We start from the raw sequence: 21,733 nt of genomic DNA on the forward strand, positions 1-21,733 counted from the left end.
GGCGGGACTGCGAGCCAAGTACACAGGAGATTATGCACTTTCTATTTTGGCAATAACAAAGCTGCAGATGGGCACTGATTAGGCTGCAATGATGGGCAAGGCTGCAGATGGGCACTGATCAGGCTGCAATGATGGGCAAGGCTGCAGATGGGCACTGATCAGGCTGCAATGATGGGCAAGGCTGCAGATGGGCACTGATCAGGCTGCAATGCTGGGCAAGGCTGCAGATGGGCACTGATCATGCTGCAATGATGGGCAATGGCGAGGCTGCAAATGGGCACTGATCAGGCTTCATTATTGGGCAATGGCAAGGCTGCAGATGGGCACAGATCAGGCTTCATTAATGGGCAATGGCAAGGCTGCATTGATGGGCACTGACTGTTATTTTGCTTCAAAATTCTTCATTTAAAATGTAAGTTTTTTTTTTTTTGTTTTTTTTTCCCCCTGAAACTTCCCTCTTAAAATGAAGGTGCGTGTTATACCCTGATAAATACGGTAATAGTAAATAGGTCAGGTCTGAGCATGTAGGCCCTTTACAAAATAATCTGGAGTGGGTGACTGGGGACAAAGAGAAAGAAAATTTATTAAATACTTTCTTCAGCTCTGTGTACAGTGCATCTGGAAAGTATTCACAGCTCTTCACTTTTTCCATTCCAAAATGGATTAAATTCAATATTTTCCTCAAAATTCGACAAACAATACCCCATAATGACAACTTGAAAGAAGTTTGTTTGAAATTTATAAATTTATTAAAAATATAAAACCAAAAAAAAATCACATGTATATAAGTATTTACAGCCTTTGCCATGACACACAAAATTTAGTTCAGGTGCATCCTGTTTCCACTGATCATCCTTGAGATGTGTCTACAACTTGATTGGAGTCCACCTGTGGTAAATTCAGTGGATTGGACATGATTTGGAAAGGCACACACCTGTCTATATAAGGTCCCACAGTTAACAGTGCATGTCAGAGCACAAACCAAGCCATGAAGTCCAAGGAATTGTCTCTGAGACAGGATTGCATCAAGGCATAGATCTGGGGAAGAGTATAGAAAAATGTCTGCAGTATTTAAGGTCCCAATGAGCACAGTGGTAAATGGAAGAAGTTTTGAACCAGAAGGGCTCTTCCTAGAGCAGGCCACCTAGCCAAACTGAGAGATCGGGGGAGAAGGGAGGTGATCAAGAACCCGTCACTCTGACAGAGCTCCAGCATTTCTCTGTGGAGAAAACCTTCCAGAAGAACAACCATCTCTGCAGCACTCCACCAATCAGGCCTGTATAGTAAAGTGACCAGAAGGAAGCCACTCCTCAGTAAACGGCACATGACAGCCCACCTGGAGTTTGCCAAAAGGCACCTGAAGGACTCTCAGACCATGAGAAACAAAATTCTCTGGTCTGATGAAACAAAGATTGATCTCTTTGGCCTGAATGGCAAGTGTCATGTCTGGAGGAAACCAGGCACTGCTCATCACATGGCCAATACCATCCCTACAGTGAAGCATGGTGGTGGCAGCATCATGCTGTGGGGATGTTTTGCAGCAGCATGAACTGGGAGACTTGTCAGGATCAAGGGAAAGGTGAATGCAGCAATGTACAGAGACATACTTGATGAAAACCTGCTCCAGAGCGATCTGGACCTCAGACCGGGGAGAAGGTTCATCTTCCAACAGGACAACAACCCTAAGCAGACAGCCAAGATAACAAGGGAGTGGCTATGGGGCTACTCTGTGAATGTCCTTGAGTGGCTCAGCCAGAGCCCAGACTTGAACCGGACTGAACATCTCTGGAGATATCTGAAAATGGCTGTGCACTGACGCTCCCTATGTAACCTGGTGGAGCTTGAGAAGTCCTGCAAAGAAGAATGGGAGAAAATGCCCAAAAATAGGTGTGCCAAGCTTGTAGCATCATACTCGAAAAGACGTGAGGCTGTAATTGGTGCCAGAGGTGCTTCAACAAAGTATTGAGCAAAGGCTGTAAATACTTATATACATGGGATTTTTTTATTTTTAGTGAATTTGGAAAGATTTCAAACTTCTTTCACAATGCCATTACAGGGTATTATTTGTAGAATTTTCAGGAAAATAAGGTTGTAACATAACAAAATGTGGAAAAAGTGAAGTGCTGTGAATACTTTCTGGATGCACTGTATACAAAGGAGAGTTGGGGGAGCCCATGTCCATAATGGGGATGGTATTGAAACAGGCCCAAATGATCCACAATGACTCAAAAGTGATATGGTTCAGAAATTACTTTTTAATATCTATTATCTTTATAAATGCTATAGGGCCTGGGATTAAAAGTACCATTTCAGTCTTTGCAGATGACACCAAGCTATGCAGTGGAATAACATCCTTACAGGATGTCTCCAACTTACAAGCTGACCTCAATGCACTGTTTCATGGGGCAACTATGTGGCAAAAGAGGTTTAATGTTGATAAATGTAAAGTTATGCATTTGGGGGCTAATAATATGCATACATCATACCCACTAGGGGGAGTACAACTGGGGGAATCGATAGTGGAGAAGGATCTGGGGGTTTTGGTAGATCATAAGCTTAACAGCATGCAATGCCAAACTACGTTTTCCAAAGCGAGCAAAGTCCTTTCTTGTATTAAGAGGTATGGACTCCAGAGAGAGATATCATTAGTAAGACCTCATCTGGAATATGCAGTTCAGTTTTGGTCACCATTACTCAAAAAGGATATTGGGGAACTGGAGAAAGGGCAAGCAAACTGATAAGAGGCATAAAGCAGCTTAGCTATGAGGAAAGATTAGAGGAAATTAATGTATTCTCTCTTGAAAAGAGGAGATTAAGGGGGGATCTGATCAACATGTACAAATGCATAACTGGTCTATATAGATAACTTAGTGTTGAGTTGTTCACTTTAAGGTCATCACAGAGGACAAGGGGGCACTCTTTACGTCTAGAGGAAAATAGATTTCATCTCCAAATACGGAAAAGTTTCTTCACAGTAAGAGCTAGCTATTTTTCTCTTTATTTACAAACATTCATTTTAGGGATGTATGACCAGTTCAAATTGTTTGCTCAGTAGGTAATACCCGAGGGCTTCTCTCTCAGGTACACCACAGGATGCTCTTCACTGTCTGTGATCTTGGATAGTAATACTCCCATCTAGGAGGCATCAGTCTGTACTACAAATTCTTGTAAAGTCAGGAGTAAGTAAAGCTGGGTATAGAGGGATCGAAAATTCAGCCCATTTAGCATGTACAGGACAAATTTCAATCTGTGTGTGACCCTCCCTGTTTGACAAAAGTTTGACCGAAGACAATCATTAAGGCTCATACACACGATAGGACTTTGTACAAACTTTCCCATGGATTTTTGTACAAAGGGCGTTGGCCGTAAACTAAGCATACACATAGCAGGACTTTTTCATCCAACTTTCACCAAATCACGTGGTTTTTCAGGTCTTTACCGCCACCCTTTGGTCAACTTCTGTATTGTCTGATCTTTTACATTGGTTCTGAGCATGCGTGTTTGTACAGTAGGTGACTACGATATTATGTCAATCTCGCCGCTGTTATCGGCAAGATTTCACACCTGCGAGCCCCGTTGCGGGAGCCAGCTCGCTCATCGGGAAAGGAAAAATGTGTTTTTTCTCTTTAGTGATGAGCGACAAGCATTGCCGACAGGTGTTTGGTATAAATCATGAGGGGGAACTCCACACCAAATTTTAAATAAAAAACCGGCATGGGTTCCCCTCCTAGGAAATACCAGGCCCTTAGGTCTGGTATGGATTTTAAGGGGAACCCCCTACGCCGAAAAAACGGTACCAGGCCGCATGCCCTCAACATGGGAGGGGGGCGCCCTGCGGCCCCCCCCACCCCAAACCACCTTGTCCCCATGTTGATGAGGACAAGGGCCTCTTCCCGACAACCCTGGCCGTTGGTTGTCGGGGTCCGCAGGCGGAGGGCTTATCGGAATCCGGGAGCCCCCTTTAACCACTTCGCATCCAGGCCAATTCTGACACTTCGCTCCTACATGTAAAAAAATCATCATTTCTTTGCTATAAAATTACATAGAACCCCCAAACCTTTTATATGTTTTTTTAGCAGAGACCCTAGAGAATACAATGGCGGTCATTGCAACTTTTTATCTCGCACGGTATTTGCGCAGCAATTTTTCAAACGCGTTTTCTTTTTTAAATAAAACCGTTTCATGCTTTAAAAAAAAAAACAAAACAGTAAAGTTAACCAAATTTTTTTGCATAATGTGAAAGATGAAGTTACGCTGAGTAAATAGATACCTAACATGTCACGCTTCAAAATTGCACACGCTCGTGGAATGGCGCCAAACTTTGGTACTTAATAATCCCCATAGGTGACGCTTTAAAATTTTTTACTGGTTACATGTTTTGAGTTACAGAGGAGGTCTAGTGCTAGAATTATTGCTCTCGCTCTAACGTTCGTGGCGATACCTCACATGTGTGGTTTGAACACCGTTTTCATATGTGGGCGGGACTTACATATGCGTTCGTTTCTGTGTGCGAGCACACGGGGACAGGGGCGCTTTAAAAAAATTTTTTTTTTTTTTTTTATTGTTAATTTTACTTAAAATTTTTTATTTGAAACTTTAAAAATAAAAAAAAAAAATTTGATCACTTTTATTCCTATTACAAGGAATGTAAACATCCCTTGTAATAGGAATATGGCATGACAGGACCTCTTTACAGTGAAATATGGGCCAAGGCGACGCCGGTTTTTTTTAATGCAGAAGCCGGGTGTGACGTCATAACATCGCGCCCGGCCTCCGAACGATCATAGAGACTCATCTGGTCCTCCGGAAATCTCCATGGTCAACATCCGGGGCCGGCGGATCCGCTCTCCTACTCACCGATCGCTGAGGTGAGTCGTAGAAGCACCGGAGGGCGGCGGGGGGGGGGAGGGGAACGTCCCCTTTCGCCGCCCGTAAGAATGATCAAGCGGTGGAACAGCTGCTATGATCTTTCTTATGGTGTACAGAATCGCCGGCTGAAAATGCTGATATCTGAATGATGGCTGTAGCCTCAGGCATCATTCAGATACAATCAATCATATGACAGCCTAAGGATATCAGGTGGTTAATAAGGGGGCCCCCAGATCCCAGTACCCCTACTCATTCACCTGGGGAAAAAAGTGTCAATAAAAAAACACACTAGACAGGTTTTTAAAGTAATTTATTAGGCAGCTCCAGGGTTCTTCTTCCGACTTCGGGGGTCTCTTCCGACTTCTCGGCTCTCTCCGGCCTCTTCTCCATGGGGTCCAGTTCTTCTCCCACTCTCCAGTTCTTCTGCCGGGCTCCTCCGCTATCTTCTGCTCTTTTTGCCGCTCTTTTACTAGCGGTGGCCCGGTCTTCTCCGTCGTCTTGTTCCCTCTTCTCTTTTTCCGATGTTGACACGACGCTCTTTCACGCTGTAATGCCGTGTGCGAGGTGCGCAACGACTTATATAGGCATGGGGCGTGGTCACCGGGTGATGTCACCCAGTGACCCCGTCCTTTATGTCACAGTCCCATCATGTCCCATCATGCACAGCCAACAAAAGTCCGATGAAAACCGAAAAAGTTTGTTCGATGGAGCGTACACGCGGTCGGATGTTGCCTTAAAACAGCTAATTTGCATGTTTGTTGTCAAAAAGTCCGATCGTGTGTATGGGCCTTTAGATCAACTTCTGTCAAACGGACAGACTAGGAAAATGTTTGTTGATCAGCAGCTGCAGTCAATTTGCTGCATTTGCTTATCATTGTTTCCCTTGTGTACTTTACAGCCAAAGAAGCTGCCATCTTGTCTGCAGTTGTCGTGATGGTGCACATGTGATCAGTTATGATACCAGCAATTTGCTGACCTGACAGTTCAATTTAGAGAAAAAACAAATGTGACAGTTATCATTCACGGCCATGAATGTTTTGGGAAACCATTAAATTGATGGCTTTACTTCCTCTTTAACCACTTCAGCCCCGGAAGAATTTACCCCCTTCCTGACCAGAGCACTTTTTGTGATTTGACACTGCGTCTTTTTAACTGACAATTGCGTGGTCGTGCAACGTTGTACCCAAACAAAATGGACATCTTTTTTTCCCCACAAATAGAGCTTTCTTTTGGTGGTATTTGATCGCCTCTGCGGCTTTTATTTTTTGCGCTATAAACAAAAAAATGAGCGACAATTTTGAAAAGTATTTTTTTACTTTTTGCTATAATAAATAACCCCCAAAAGTATATATAAAAAAAAAAAAAAAAAATTTTCCTCCGTTTAGGCTGATATTTAGGCCGTTTAGGCTGATATGTAAAAAAAAAAAAAAAAAAAAAAAATCGCAATAAGCGTATATTGATTGGTTTGCACAAAACTTATAGTGTCTACAAAATAGGGGATAGATTTATAGCGACTAAAAATGCATTGATTACTGTAAAAATGTCACTGGCAGTGAAGGGGTTAACACTGGGGGCAGAGAAGGGGTTAACTGTGATTCCTGGGAGGTGACTCTAACTGAAGGGGGAGGGACTAACTACAGGAAGTGAGCGATCGTGGTTCCTAGCTAATAGGAACACACGATCTGTCACTCCAATCTGTACAAAACAGGGAAGTGTGTGTTTAACTGCTTCCGGACCAGCCGCTGCAGTTTTACTGCGGCAGGTTGACTCCCCTGCGCGAAACCACGTTACTGTACGTGATCTCGCGGGGTCTGGATAGCAGGCGCCCGCTGCAAGGCGGGGGTGCCGATGCTCGTGGACAACAGCCGCGATGACCGCCGGCCACGAGCAATCGTGACCAGGAGACACAGAACAGGGACGAGTGTGTGTAAACACACACTTCCCTCTTCTGACAGGAGTGACAGATCGTGTGTTTCTATTAGCTAGGAACCACGATCTGTCACTTTCTGTAGTTGGTCCCTCCCCCTTCAGTTAGAATCACCTCCCAGGGAACACAGTTAACCCCTTCACCGCCCCTAGTGTTAACCCCTTCACTGCCAGTGACATTTTTACAGTAATCAATGCATTTTTAATCGCACTGATCGCTGTATTAATGCCAGTGGTTCCAAAAATGTGTCAAAATTGTCCGATGTGTCCGCCGTAATGTCGCAGTCACGATAAAAATCGCAGATCACCGCCATTACTAGTAAAAATTAAAAAAAAAAAAAAATAATAAAAATGCTATAAATCTATCTCCTATTTTGCAGATGCTATAACTTTTACGCAAACCAATCAATATACGCTTTTTGCGATTTCTTTTTTTTTTTTTAACCAAAAATATGTAGAAGAATACATATCAGCTTAAACTGAGGGAAAAAATAGTTTAATATATTTTTGGGGGATATTTATTATAGCAAAATTAAAAAAAAAAAAATGTGTTTTTTTTTCAAAATTGTCGCTCTTTTTTTGTTTATAGCGCAAAAAATAAAAACCGCAGAGGCGATCAAATACCACCAAAAGCAACCTCTATTTGTGGGGGAAAAAAAAAGGCGGGAATAACGTCCGCGCAATTGTCAGTTAAACCGACGCAGTGCCGAATCACAAAAAGTGCTCAGCCCCGGAAGAATTTACCCCTTTCCTGACCAGAAGTGGTTAAAGCATGGTACACACAGTTTTCTTCACTCAACAAGCAGGTAGAAAGAAAAAAAACTCATAGGCCCCTGCATACACACTCTGATGTGGATGCAGGAACCTCCCTTCTTGCGCTATTTTGAGAGTGGGGACTTCCCGCCTGTCAAAATGCCTTGATCAGCCCTGCAGCATGCGCTGATCGAATGTTGGTGTTCCAGCAGGACTGTTTGACAGAAGTCGGTCTAATGACCATATTCTGTTAAACAGAAAGGGGTACACAAGGACCAAAGGAGGTGATGTGGTGTCATAGATGGGGAGGATTGCGAGACTGAAAGGGTAAGACTATTAGGTGATGCAGAAACCTATAGAATTTTGTATAAAGATCCAACAAATAATTTAAAGGATTGGTAAAGAAGGGCAGTGATGATGGAATATTGAATAACAAAGTCAAAATATCTGGTACCATCTATGTAGGATTCCTACCATATACTTCCTTCCCAAAAGACATAAAAGTCTAAGCAACACCCCTTCAGCAGGAACTGGACAAATTGTATACCCTACCCAGCTCTGGAGGAATCTAGGATGGGAAAGGACCTGGGGGTCCTAGTAGATGATAGGCTCAGCAATGGCATGCAATGCCAAGCTGCTGCTAACAATGCAAACAGAATATTGGCATGCATTAAAAAAGGGATTAACTCCAGGGATAAAGCGATAATTCTCCCACTCTACAAGACTCTGGTCCAGCCGCACCTAGAGTATGCTGTCCAGTTCTGGGCACAAGTCCTCAGGAAGGATGTACTGGAAATGGAGCGAGTACAAAGAAGGGCAACAAAGCTAATAAAGGGTCTGGAGGATATTAGGTATGAAGAAAGGTTGTGAGCACTGAATTTATTCTCTAGAGAAGAAACGCTTGAGAGGAGATATGATTTCAATGTACAAATACCGTACTGGTGACCCCACAATAGGAAAAAAACTTTTTTGCGGAAGGGAGTTTAACAAGACACGTGGCCACTCATTAAAATTAGAAGAAAAGAGGATTAACTATAAACTATGTAGAGCGACAAGGATGTGGAATTCCCTTCTACAGGCGGTGGTCTCAGTGGGGGGGGCATTGATAGTTTCAAAAAACTATTAGATAAGCACCTGAATGACCACAACATCCAGGGATATACAAGGTAATACTGACATATAATCACACACATAGGTTGGACTTGTGTCTTTTTTCAACCTCACCTACTATGTAGCTATGTAGCTTAACACTGTTTGCCCATAAAGAGCTTGCTTCAAAGTCTGAAATGCTTTTCCTGATGCCTTCATGGCAGCACACGCTGGGTTGTGACTCCGCCTCCACAACCAGACAGGATTGGATAACTATAAAATTGAAGAGAGATCCCCCCCCCTCTAGTCTCTTTTTTATCCTCACCTGACGAGATTGGATGGACATCGCAAAGCCTCTTACCGCATCGCCCCAGCAGGTTCAAGCCTCTCCTGTTTGGAAGTCCCTCCTGTACAGCCTCTAAAGGAGCTTCTATGGAGGGAACCCCGATCTGGTGGTCTCAGGGGCATCTGCAAAAGGAATATCTGGCATTTAAAAGTAAGCTTTAAAGAAGCTTCTATCTTGCAGTGGTCTCCAATTTTTTTGTTATTGCACAACCATCTTTTTTCTTTATCTTACTGGGACTTGTTGTCCCACAAGCGCCGGATCCCTGGCCATCATGTCCGTCGCGTCTCCCCCTCCGCTCTGCGCATACGTGGAAGGAGGAGATACGGCCGTTCTAAGCCTTTGCCCTATTCCAAGATGGCACCTGTGCGGTCTTGACGCTTCTGCGCATGCGCGAGAGCGTCATTTTTGCCGCAACGGTGACGATTTTAAAAACCCAACATGAATGTCAGTGACTTTGGGTCACTGCTCTACTTGCAACACTGGATGCTTTTTCCGTTTTTCAAGTAAACAATACACCCTACCTTTTCAACCCCCATGATGGTTATAAGATCTCTTCCTGTATATGCTGGGAGTTTTTTATGTCTCTAAACTCCTTATACACTTTTCTGGTTTTCTTTTTCCTTCTACCTGCATCCTATCTGCACTGTTCATGGAGACCACTGCCCACGCAGACCACCCTCATCCAACAAAGTAAGAGGCTATCCGCCATAAATGGTAAGTATTGAAGAGAGAGAAAAAAAAAAAGAGTGCGCAACTTTAGTACGGCTTTCTCTGGCAGCCCTTTCAGGTCAAGATCAGGACGTAAAGACCAATCAAGCCATGCCTCAAGTAGAAGATCTTGCAGAAGCCGCTCACGATCCACATCTCATCACAGCCATTCACGCCATAGCCATTCACGCCACAGCTGTTCGCGACATAGCCGATCGCATCACAGGAGATCACCTTCATCTCACCACGATCGGAGCCACCACATCCGACCTGCAGAAAATGCCTGCTGGGTATGTGGCGCCCCCGCCTTGCCAGATAAATTAGCATGCCGTGCATGCTTCAATGGGGCCACAAAGGAGAAAGAATCGGATGGCAGAGAAGTTACTGACCTGATTCAAGAATCTGTGCGGGAATCCATAATGGAAACATCAACACCTGTAGACAGACCAGCTCCAGTACTTTATCAGCTGCTCCCCTTCAAGCATTAGAGCCAGAATCCCCTTCTGAGAGTGAGGATCCAGAAGTACCCACTGGTTTTGACTTTTCTCTGGTAGAACCCTTTGCTAAATCAGTCAAGGAGGCCAAAGGTTGGGAAGAACTGGAAGAAACCCCTCAGAAAATCTTAGAATATTTCCCGAAACTAAAGAGGGATCCAGAGACCTTCCCCTTTATTGATGAACTAGAAGACCTCATAAAGGACCAATGGGAAAGATCCAACAAGAGGTCTAGCCTCAATAATAGGCTAGCGAAAATGTATCCCTTGAAAGAGCCAAGGGTTAACCCCCTAATTAATGCTCCAATAGTCGATGCTTCCCTAATGAGCCTGGCTAGGCATGTCGCCCTACCCATCGAGGATGCCATTTCCTTTCAGGATGTATTGGATCGGAAGATTGATCTAGAGTTAAAAAAAGCATACTCCACGGCAGGAGGAGCATGTAGACTGGCAGTTACCACAGCGGCAGTGGGTAGAGCCATCTCAGGTTGGGCTTCTAAATTAGAGAGATCATTCCAGGAAGGAGCAGACCAGGAAAAAATAATTACCTCTCTGCAAGAACTCAAGTTGGCAGGTGACTTTGTCGCAGAAACCTCAGTGGACATTATCAGGTCCTCAGCCCGGGCAATGTTAGCTTCGGTGATGGCAAGAAGAGCTTTGTGGCTAAAACCCTGGATAGCCGATGCTGCATCAAAAACAAATTGGTGCAAAATTCCTTATGACAGCTCAAACCTCTTCGGCCCCAAATTGGATGCAGCCATCTCTAAAGTTACAGGGGGAAAGTCAGGCCTCATTCCTTCTGACAGGAGACCTAAAACCCCAAAGGGCCCTCCATACAAGCGAAACCTTCCCGAAAGATACAGAGAAGCAAAGACCTACCGACCAGGGAGAGAATTTAAAGGAAACTGGAGAAACACTCAGTCGTCTTTCCTGAGAATACAAAAAACCAAGACCACCCTGTCTGGTGAACAGCAAAAATCCTTTTGAGGGTGCACCCGCCCATCCCCTAAAGGTGGGCGCCAGACTCAGAAGTTTTTCACAAATATGCAAAACATCAAAGACCCCTGGACGCTTTCCACAATCAAATTTGGCCACAGATGGAGGTTCCTAAACAGGTTTCCCCAAAACAAAACTTTTGTCCAACCAGAACCCCATCTTCTCCGGACAAGCAAAAAATCCTTCTAAAATATGTAATGGAGTTAAAGCAAAAGGGAGCTATCCTGGAGGTTCCACTATGCCAAAAAGGAAGAGGATTCTATTCCCCTTTATTTCTCGTAAAAAAGAAAACTGGGGATTTACGACCAGTACTGGACTTAAAAAGACTCAACAGGAGTATCAAAGTAGAGTCCTTCAAGATGGAAAGCCTGCAGTCCATACTGTTAGCAGTAAATCTAAACGACTGGATGCTGTCTGTAGATTTGTCGGACGCCTCTCTGCATATTCCAATACACTCTGCCTTTCAAAAATTTCTCTGGTTCTCAATCAACCACCATCACTTCCAGTTCTAGTGCCTACCATTCGGCATTTCATTGGCCCCCAGGACTTTTAACAAAGTTCTTCTACCCATTATCGCATCTCTCAGGGGAAAAGGTTTAAGAATACACCACTATCTGGATGACATGCTGCTCCTAGCAGGAAGTCACCAGACCTTGATCCAGCATCGGGAGATCTTACTGACAACACTACAAGTTTTCGGCTGGTTAGTCAACTGGCAGAAGAGCAAACTTCAGCCTACACAGAAGACGGTATTCCTAGGGGCAGAACTGAACACCAAACTAAGCAAGGTACAGCTTCTTCAGGAAAAAGTTAAACCCCTAAATCAGAAAATACAGAGGCTAATCTCAGCAACACATTTACCAGCCAGAGTTTGTATGAGCGTCCTAGGGTCGATGTCTGCAACTCTACCCATGATTCAGTGGTCCCAGTGGCACACAAGAACATTGCAAAATTCCTTTCTGAGGCAGTGGAATGAGCATCAATGCTTCAGACAATTTACATTCACAGATACGTGAAACAATCAATGTGGTGGTGGACACATTTGAGCAACCTCAAGAGGCACAGATCTATAGTCCCTCCTCAACCAGAAGTAGTAACATCGGTTGCCAGTCAGAAAGGATGGGGAGCTCATTACCAAGACCAGGCAGCCCAAGGTCAGTGGCAGTTTCGAGCTCACGGTATAGTTTCAAATATACTGGAACTCAGAGCTGCCTTCCAGGCACTTATGGCATTTGCGCCATACCTGACGGGGAAGAGCGTCCTGATTCAGATGGACAACAGCGTTGCAGTGGCAAGGAGGCACCAAGAGTCGCACACTAATCAAGGAAGTTCGCCCCATCTTGGATTGGGCACAAGTACACCTGGCAGATCTAAGGGCAGCACAAAACATGTTGGCCGACTATCTCAGCAGGGAAATTCTCTCAATGAGTGGTCGTTGAGCCAGCAGACCTTTTCTCTCCTCACAGAGACTTGGGGAATACCAGAGATCGACCTGGCGGCTACTCCTGCGAACACTAAATGTCAGATTTCCGTCGAGAGCAACCTTCCCGTCGGCCAAGGGAATAGACTGCCTGATCCATCTGTGGAATTACAAGCCGGGATACATATTTCCGCCAATTCCCCTAATCGCAAAGTTTCTTTCCAGACTCAGAACATCGGTCACGGTAATAGCAGTGATTCCTTTCTGGCAAAGGAGACAGTGGTTCACAACTCTGTTGCAGCTCAACCTGCAACAACCACTGCACCTCCCTATAACATCAGATCTTCTATCACAGGGTCAATTCCTGCACCCTGCCCCGGAGAGGTCACATTTGATGGCATGGAAATTGAGAGGAATCGGCTGCTAGAACGGGGCTGCTCACAAGAAGTAATTTCTACACTTCTACAGGCCAGAAAGAACACCACTAACAAAACATACACACAAATCTGGAGAAGGTTTTGTTCTGTGGCCCAACAAAAGAACTAGAATCCAGTCTCACCTGAACCCTCGCAAATTCTGGAATTTCTCCAGCTAGGCATTAATAAAGGGCTAAGCTCAAGCACCCTTAATGTTCATGTTTCTGCGTTATCGGCAAAAACAGGCATTAGATGGGCTTTGCACCCTCTGGTAATCCAGTTCATGAGAGCATGCCTGAAGATCAGACCTCTAAAAAAAACGACATTCCCAGCATGGGACCTTTCAGTAGTACTTGATGCACTAGCAAATCCGCCGTTTCACTCGATCAAGTCAACCTCTCTATGGAACCTGACTTTAAAGCTAACCTTTCTCATCGCCATTACATCTGCGAAAAGAGTCTCTGAATTACAAGCATTAATAACAGACCCTTATCTAATCATCTATCCGGATAGAGTGGTACTGAGACCTTCGGACCATTTCATCCCCAAGGTATCCTCCTCGTTTCATTATAATCGGGACATCTTCCATCTTTCACTGACAGTCAAGGCAAACCCCATGCATTGGATGTGAAATCAGTTATTACCAACTACCTGTCCTCTACAGCCGACTTTAGGAAATCAGACACTCTCTCGATAATCCCCCATGGGGCTAAGAAGGGTTATCCAGCAACTTCTTGAATGATTGCATCCTGGTTGGTCAATTTCATCAAGAAGGCATACGCCATCCATCAACTGGAAATTACGGAAGGTATCAGGGCTCACTCAACCAGGGCAGTGGCGACTTCGTGGGCAGCATACTGCAGAGTTTCACCAGAGACTGTAAAACAGCGACCTGGTCGTCCAGACATACATTCATTTCTCACTATAAAATAGACTCTGCCCAGCTAACAACGCAGACTTTGGCAGAACCATTGTTAGAGCCAATTCTACACCATTATAAAAAATAAATATTTGTTGCACCCACCCGACTGGCGAGTTATTTCCCAGTGTGTGCTGCCATGAAGGCGTCGGGAAAACGGAAAATTGTAAACTCACCTTTCCGTAATTTTCCTTTGCTGACGCATCTTCATGGCAGCGCACAGGAACCTACCCATTCTTAGATGATAAACATAGGGAATAGAGGGGGGGGACTCTCTTCAATTTTATAGTTATCCTTTCAGGTTGTGGAGGCAGAGTCACAACCCAGTGTGTGCTGCTATGAAGATGCGTCAGGAAAGGAGAATTACGGAAAGGTGAGTATACAATTTTCAGTTTTTTTGCCTCAGGGCTCCATTTAATCATAACTTGCCCTTTATGGGCTTTTATGGGCTTGCTCCATATTTTCCAGAACAAGGGGAATGAAAGCTGCAATTCTATCTTGCAGCAATAAGATATGCTCAATAATACTTTTAAAAGACAAGGTTTCTTTTGCAACAACTAACAAGTGTTTGGGGTACCTACCTTAAAGTAAATCAAAAGATGAATAACCTGTGGATGACTGAGGGACTTCTTGTACATGCAAACACATTTTGTCTACTACTTTCTTTAACATGATCTTAATGGTCTTTATAAATCTTTCCACCATAGCATCAGTTTGGGTGTGGAAGTGTGGGATTTTCAACAGTTTCCGGAGTGACTCTAGACATAAAAAAATGTGCCTGGTCAGTTTCACAAACAGACAAAAGTTTCCCAGCACACTTACCAGCTAGCCTGAAAAAAAATAAATTGACCCTGGCTAACGATTCACGTTAAAACAAAGGGTTTAGTTGCACACATTTGCAAATATATGTGGAAGTTGCAGTGCCTCATCAAGGCTCCAGGTTGGAGCATATATATAGCAATGAATAAATTAAGGGCAGGTTTGCCATGTAGCAAGAGGATACGAAAGGGAAGAAAGAGAGGATGCAGAGGAGGTAGGAAGAAAAAGGGAAAGGGAAGGGTAGATTTAGGGATTTTTAAACTAGCAGGTGTCAAATTTTCGGAACAATAAAAAAGAGAGGACAGCGACCTCTAAATGCAGCATGTATGATAAAAGTATTTATTTCAATAGATAAAAAACACTCACATTTGAGTTGCTAAAAACCAGCATATAAAGTAGTTTCATCCGCGTGCTCCCGGGGCATGTGGGTGGTACAGGCCAGTGGGGGGGGGGGGTCCTGGGATGTGGATCCTGTGACCTGAGTCCAGGTAGCTATTCCGGTGGTGTCGAGGGTGCTCAGAGCCTCCGGGCGGCTAGGATGTAGGTCGTGGATCCTCCGTGGAGCGCCGTGCTGGCTTGCGTCTTCACTTCTGGGAGCGGGGTGAGGCGGGCGGTGCTTCGCGTTCGGAGCATGCGTGCTCCTTCATCAGGCTATGCTGGTGGCCATATTCTGTGTTGGAACTTATACCATAGGCACGGGAAGGGGTGGAGAGGTGATCCCTGAACAAACAATACATGAATAATAGAAAAATAATAGAAAAATGAAACACCCAGTGAATGAAAGTGCACAATCATAAAAAACAGTCCATAATAAAATGTGTCCAAATCTGGATGAAAATATAATTGATAATCAATGATAAACAGCCAGTTGATTGAGTGATTCCACACCATAGCTAGATGTGTCTCTACTTCCCCTATAGGAGGATGTAAACTCGCCAACAATTATTGCCTCACACTCTGTTTGGAAAAAAAAGCATTGTACCCCTCAGTGTTGTAGATATCCCTTCATTCGATCCAAACATCTAATAGGAAAGAGATTCCCATAGATATGCAAAGGAAAAGAACTCCAATAGTGCAATAACATATGATAAAAAGTAATTTATTAAAAACCACAAAAGCCTAATGGTATTGCACTTACAAGAAGGCCATACATAAAACGCATTGGTATAGTGATCAGAAGCTAGCATATCATAGTCACAGCAGACCCAGTGATGAAGTCTGTATCTCACCTGACCAGCAAGCTAATCCACACGGATTGTCACTTCCGGTGCTGCGTGAACGTCACTTCCGGTTGCCGTGCGGCCATATCCCAAGAGCTTCGTCATTATGACATCATCCTGGGATTGTCTGCATGGCAACCATATTTTTATACCTCATATGCAAATGTCGGATAATCACTTAGCCGCTTGCATAATGTCTCCCGTGGCTCAGATATGTAAAGCTTCTGCCACACAGTTTAAGAAACAAAGTATATACAAAGTCTAATGACATAGTAACAAACAACACTACCATGTTTAATGATTCAAATACAATAAAAAATACATAACAAATATACAATATAAAAATGCACAATATGTATATAGACATAAAGCAGAATCCCGCCTCATCACGTATTCCCAAATCATCGGTGTACCCTAAACCACCTAATGACATAAATAGTATAATGTTTAACCACTTAAGGACCGCCTCACGCCGATTTACGTCGGCAAGGCGGCACGGGCAGGCAGAATCACGTACATATACGTGATCTGCCTTCTGCAGGTGGGGGGTCCAATCGGACCCCCCCCCCCCGATGCCCGAGGCGGTCCTCTTTTGTCCCCCGGCGATCGGAGGTGAGGGGGAGGCCATCCATTCGTGGCCCCCTCCTCGCGATCGCCTCCGGCCAATCAGAACATTCCTTTGCTGCTGTATGCTAAACAGCAGCAAAGGAAATTATGTCATCTCTCCTCGGCTCGGTATTTTCCGTTCCGGCGCCGAGGAGAGAAGACATCAATGTGAGTGCACAAACACACACACAGTCAGTAAAACATGCCAGGCACACAAAACACCCCCGATCACCCCCCAAATCACCCCTCCGCCCCCGTCACACTGACACCAAGCAGTTTTTTTTTTTTTTTCTGATTACTGCATGGTGTCATTTTGTGACAGTTACTGTGTTAGGACAGTTACTGTTAGCCCGCTTTAGGTCTAGGGTACCCCCCTAACCCCCCCTAATAAAGTTTTAGCCCCTTGATCACCCCCTGTCGCCAGTGTCGCTAAGCGATAATTTTTCTGATCACTGTATTAGTGTCACTGGTGACGCTAGTTAGGGACGTAAATATTTAGGTTCGCCGTCAGCGTTTTATAGCGACAGGGACCCCCATATACTACCTAATAAATGTTTTAACCCCTTGATTGCCCCCTAGTTAACCCTTTCACCACTGATCACCGTATAAGTGTTACGGGTGACGCTGGTTAGTTCGTATTATTTTTTATAGTGTCAGGGCACCCGCCGTTTATTACCGAATAAAGGTTTAGCCCCCTGATCGCCCGGCGGTGATATGCGTCGCCCCAGGCAGCGTCAGATTAGCGCCAGTACCGCTAACACCCATGCACGCAGCATACGCCTCCCTTAGTGGTATAGTATCTGAACGGATCAATATCTGATCCGATCAGATCTATACTAGCGTCCCCAGCAGTTTAGGGTTCCCAAAAACGCAGTTTTAGCGGGATCAGCCCAGATACCTGCTAGCACCTGCGTTTTTCCCCTCCGCCCGGCCCAGCCCACCCAAGTGCAGTATCGATCGATCACTGTCACTTACAAAACACTAAACGCATAACTGCAGTGTTCGCAGAGTCCGGCCTGATCCCTGCGATCGCTAACAGTTTTTTTGGTAGCGTTTTGGTGAACTGGCAAGCGCCAGTGGCCTAGTACACCCCGGTCGTAGTCAAACCAGCACTGCAGTAACACTTGGTGACGTGGCGAGTCCCATAAGTGCAGTTCAAGCTGGTGAGGTGGCAAGCACAAGTAGTGTCCTGCTGCCACCAAGAAGAAGACAAACAGGCCCGTCGTGCCCATAGTGCCCTTCCTGCTGCATTTGCCAATCCTTATTGGGAACCCACCATTTCTGCAGCGCCCCCTACTTACCCCATTCACATCCCCAACCAAATGCAGTCGGTTGCATGAGAGGCATTTTCTTTATGTCCTCCCGAGTACCCCTACCCAACGAACCCCCCCAAAAAATATGTTGTGTCTGCAGCAAGCGTGGATATAGGCGTGACACCCGCTATTATTGTCCCTCCTGTCCTGACAATCCTGGTTTTTGCATTGGTGAATGTTTTGAACGCTACCATTCACTAGTTGAGTATTAGCGTAGTGTACAGCATTGCACAGACTAGGCACACTTTCACAGGGTCTCCCAAGATGCCATCGCATTTTGAGAGCCCCGAACCTGAAACCGGTTACAGTTATAAAAGTTAGTTACAAAAAAAGTGTAAAAAAAATAGTTGTCGTTTTATTGTTCTCTCTCTCTCTATTCTCTCTCTATTGTTCTGCTCTTTTTTACTGTATTCTATTCTGCAATGTTTTATTGTGATTATGTTTTATCATGTTTGCTTTTCAGGTATGCAATTTTTTATACTTTACCGTTTACTGTGTTTTATTGTTAACCATTTTTATGTCTTCAGGTACGCCATTCACGACTGAGTGGTTATACCAGAATGATGCCTGCAGGTTTAGGTATCATCTTGGTATCATTCTTTTCAGCCAGCGGTCGGCTTTCAGGTAAAAGCAATCCTAGCGGCTAATTAGCCTCAAGACTGCTTTTACAAGCCGTGGGAGGGAATGCCCCCCCCCCCCACCAACTTCCGTGTTTTTCTCTGGCTCTCCTGTCTCAACAGGAAACCTGAGAATGCAGCCGGTGATTCAGCCAGCTGACCATAGAGCTGATCAGAGACCAGAGTGGCTCCAAACATCTCTATGGCCTAAGAAACTGGAAGCTACGAGCATTTCATGACTTAGATTTCGCTGGATGTAAACAGCGCCATTCGGAAATTGGGAAAGCATTTTATCACACCGATCTTGGTGTGGTCAGATGCTTTGAGGGCAGAGGAGAGATCTAGGGTCTAACAGACCCCAATTTTTTCAAAAAAGAGTACCTGTCACTACCTATTGCTATCATAGGGGATATTTACATTCCCTGAGATAACAATAAAAATGATTAAAAAAAAAAAAAAAAAAAAAAAATGAAAGGAACAGTTTAAAAATAAGATAAAAAAGCAAGAAAATAATAAAGAAAAAAAAAAAAAAAAGCACCCCTGTCGCCCCCTGCTCTCGCGCTAAGGCGAACGCAAGCGGCGGTCTGTCATCAAACGTAAACAGCAATTGCACCATGCATGTGAGGTATCACCGCGAAGGTCAGATCGAGGGCAGTAATTTTAGCAGTAGACCTCCTCTGTAAATCTAAAGTGGTAACCTGTAAAGGCTTTTAAAAATGTATTTATTTTGTTGCCACTGCACGTTTGTGTGCAATTGTAAAGCATGTCATGTTTGGTATCCATGTACTCGGCCTAAGATCATCTTTTTTATTTCATCAAACATTTGGGCAATATAGTGTGTTTTCGTACATTAAAATTTTAAAAAGTGTGTTTTTTCCCCCAAAAATGCGTTTGAAAAATCGCTGCGCAAATACTGTGTGAAAAAAAAAATGAAACACCCACCATTTTAATCTGGGCATTTGTTTAAAAAAATATATAATGTTTGGGGGTTCAAAGTAATTTTCTTGCAAAAAAAAAAATAATTTTTTCATGTAAACAAAAATTGTCAGAAAGGGCTTTGTCTTCAAGTGGTTAGAAGAGTGGGTGATGTGTGACATAAGCTTCTAAATGTTGTGCATAAAATGCCAGGACAGTTCAAAACCCCCCCCAAATGACCCCATTTTGGAAAGTAGACACCCCAAGCTATTTGCTGAGAGTCATGTCGAGTCCATGGAATATTTTATATTGTGACACAAGTTGCGGGAAAGAGACACATTTTTTTTTTTTTTGCACAAAGTTGTCACTAAATGATATATTGCTCAAACATGCCATGGGAATATGTAAAGTTACACCCCAAAATACATTCTGCTGCTTCTCCTGAGTACGGGGATACCACATGTGTGAGACTTTTTGGGAGCCTAGCCGCGTACGGGACCCCGAAAACCAAACACCGCCTTCAGGCTTTCTAAGGCGTAAATTTTTGATTTCAGTCTTCACTGCCTATCACAGTTTCGGAGGCCATGGAATGCCCAGGTGGCACAAACTCCCCCTAATGACCCCATTTTGGAAAGTAGACACCCCAAGCTATTTGCTGAGAGGTATAGTGAGTATTTTGCAGACCTCACTTTTTGTCACAAAGTTTTGAAAATTGAAAAAAGAAAAAAAAAAAGTTTTTTCTTGTCTTTCTTCATTTTCAAAAACAAATGAGAGCTGCAAAATACTTACCATGCCTCTCAGCAGATAGCTTGGGGTGTCTACTTTCCAAAATGGGGTCATTTGGGGGGGGGGTTGTGCCACCTGGGCATTCCATGGCCTCCAAAACTGTGATAGGCAGTGAAGAGTGAAATCAAAAATTTACACCCTTAGAAATCCTGAAGGCGGTGATTGGTTTTCGGGGCCCCGTACGCGGCTAGGCTCCCAAAAAGTCCCACACATGTGGTATCCCCATACTCAGGAGAAGCAGCTAAATGTATTTTGGGGTGCAATTCCACATATGCCCATGGCCTGTGTGAGCAATATATCATTTAGTGACAACTTTGTGCAAAAAAAAAAAAGTGTAATTTTCCCGCAACTTGTGTCAAAATATAAAATATTCCATGGACTCAACATGCCTCTCAGCAAATAGCTTGGGGTGTCTACTTTCCAAAATGGGGTCATTTGGGGGGGTTTTGTGCCATCTGGGCATTTTATGGCCTTCAAAACTGTGATAGGTAGTGAGGAGTGAAATCAAAAATTTACGCCCTTAGAAATCCTGAAGGCGATGATTGGTTTCCGGGGCCCCGAATGCGGCTAGGCTCCCAAAAAGTCCCACACATGTGGTATCCCCGTACTCAGGAGAAGCAGCTGAATGTATTTTGGGGTGCAATTCCACATAGGTCCATGGCCTGTGTGAGCAATATATCATTTAGTGACAATTTTTTGTAATTTTTTTTTTTCTCATTATTCAATCACTTGGGACAAAAAAAATAAATATTCAATGGGTTCAACATGCCTCTCAGCAATTTCCTTGGGGTGTCTACTTTCCAAAATGGGGTCATTTGGGGGGGGTTTGTACTGCCCTGCCATTTTAGCACCTCAAGAAATGACATAGGCAGTCATAAACTAAAAGCTCAACCGCAAACCAATAAATATACGCTTATTGACATTTTTTTTTACCAAAGACATGTGGCCGAATACATTTTGGCCTAAATGTATGACTAAAATTGAGTTTATTGGATTTTTTTTATAACAAAAAGTATTAATTATCATTTTTTTTCAAAATTTTCAGTCTTTTTCCGTTTATAGCGCAAAAAATAAAAACCGCAGAGGTGATCAAATACCATCAAAAGAAAGCTCTATTTGTGGGAAGAAAAGGACGCAGATTTCGTTTGGGTACAGCATTGCATGACTGCGCAATTAGCAGTTAAAGCGACGCAGTGCCAAATTGGAAAAAGAACTATGGTCCTTAGGCAGCATAATGGTCCGGGGCTAAAGTGGTTAATAGATAATGGTCTCCCATATAATGAACCACCCCAAATAATGAAGTATCTATCAGAGTAAATATAATGTCCCACTGAGATCCTAATAAGGGATTCACTACATATACATAACAGGTTAATGTTAAAACCAAAAATGTAGAAACCAGATCAATAATTATTTATTATTATTATTATTTAAACTTTTCATTAAAAAGATCCACTTGGTTTCCCTTTGGGATAAATCTCTAACTAGATTTGAACCTCTCCAGGACGGGTACACACAATCT

General features: G+C 43.8%; 1 protein-coding gene across 1 annotated transcript in view; it reads left to right on the top strand.

The window, feature by feature from the left end:
* Positions 1–21,733, top strand: part of SLC12A7 (solute carrier family 12 member 7) — a 919,795-nt gene that overhangs the window by 18,317 nt on the left and 879,745 nt on the right. The window lies entirely within an intron of this gene.

The sequence above is a fragment of the Aquarana catesbeiana genome, linkage group LG05 (genome assembly GCF_042186555.1).
Source record: "Aquarana catesbeiana isolate 2022-GZ linkage group LG05, ASM4218655v1, whole genome shotgun sequence".
Taxonomy (NCBI): Eukaryota; Metazoa; Chordata; class Amphibia; order Anura; family Ranidae; genus Aquarana; species Aquarana catesbeiana.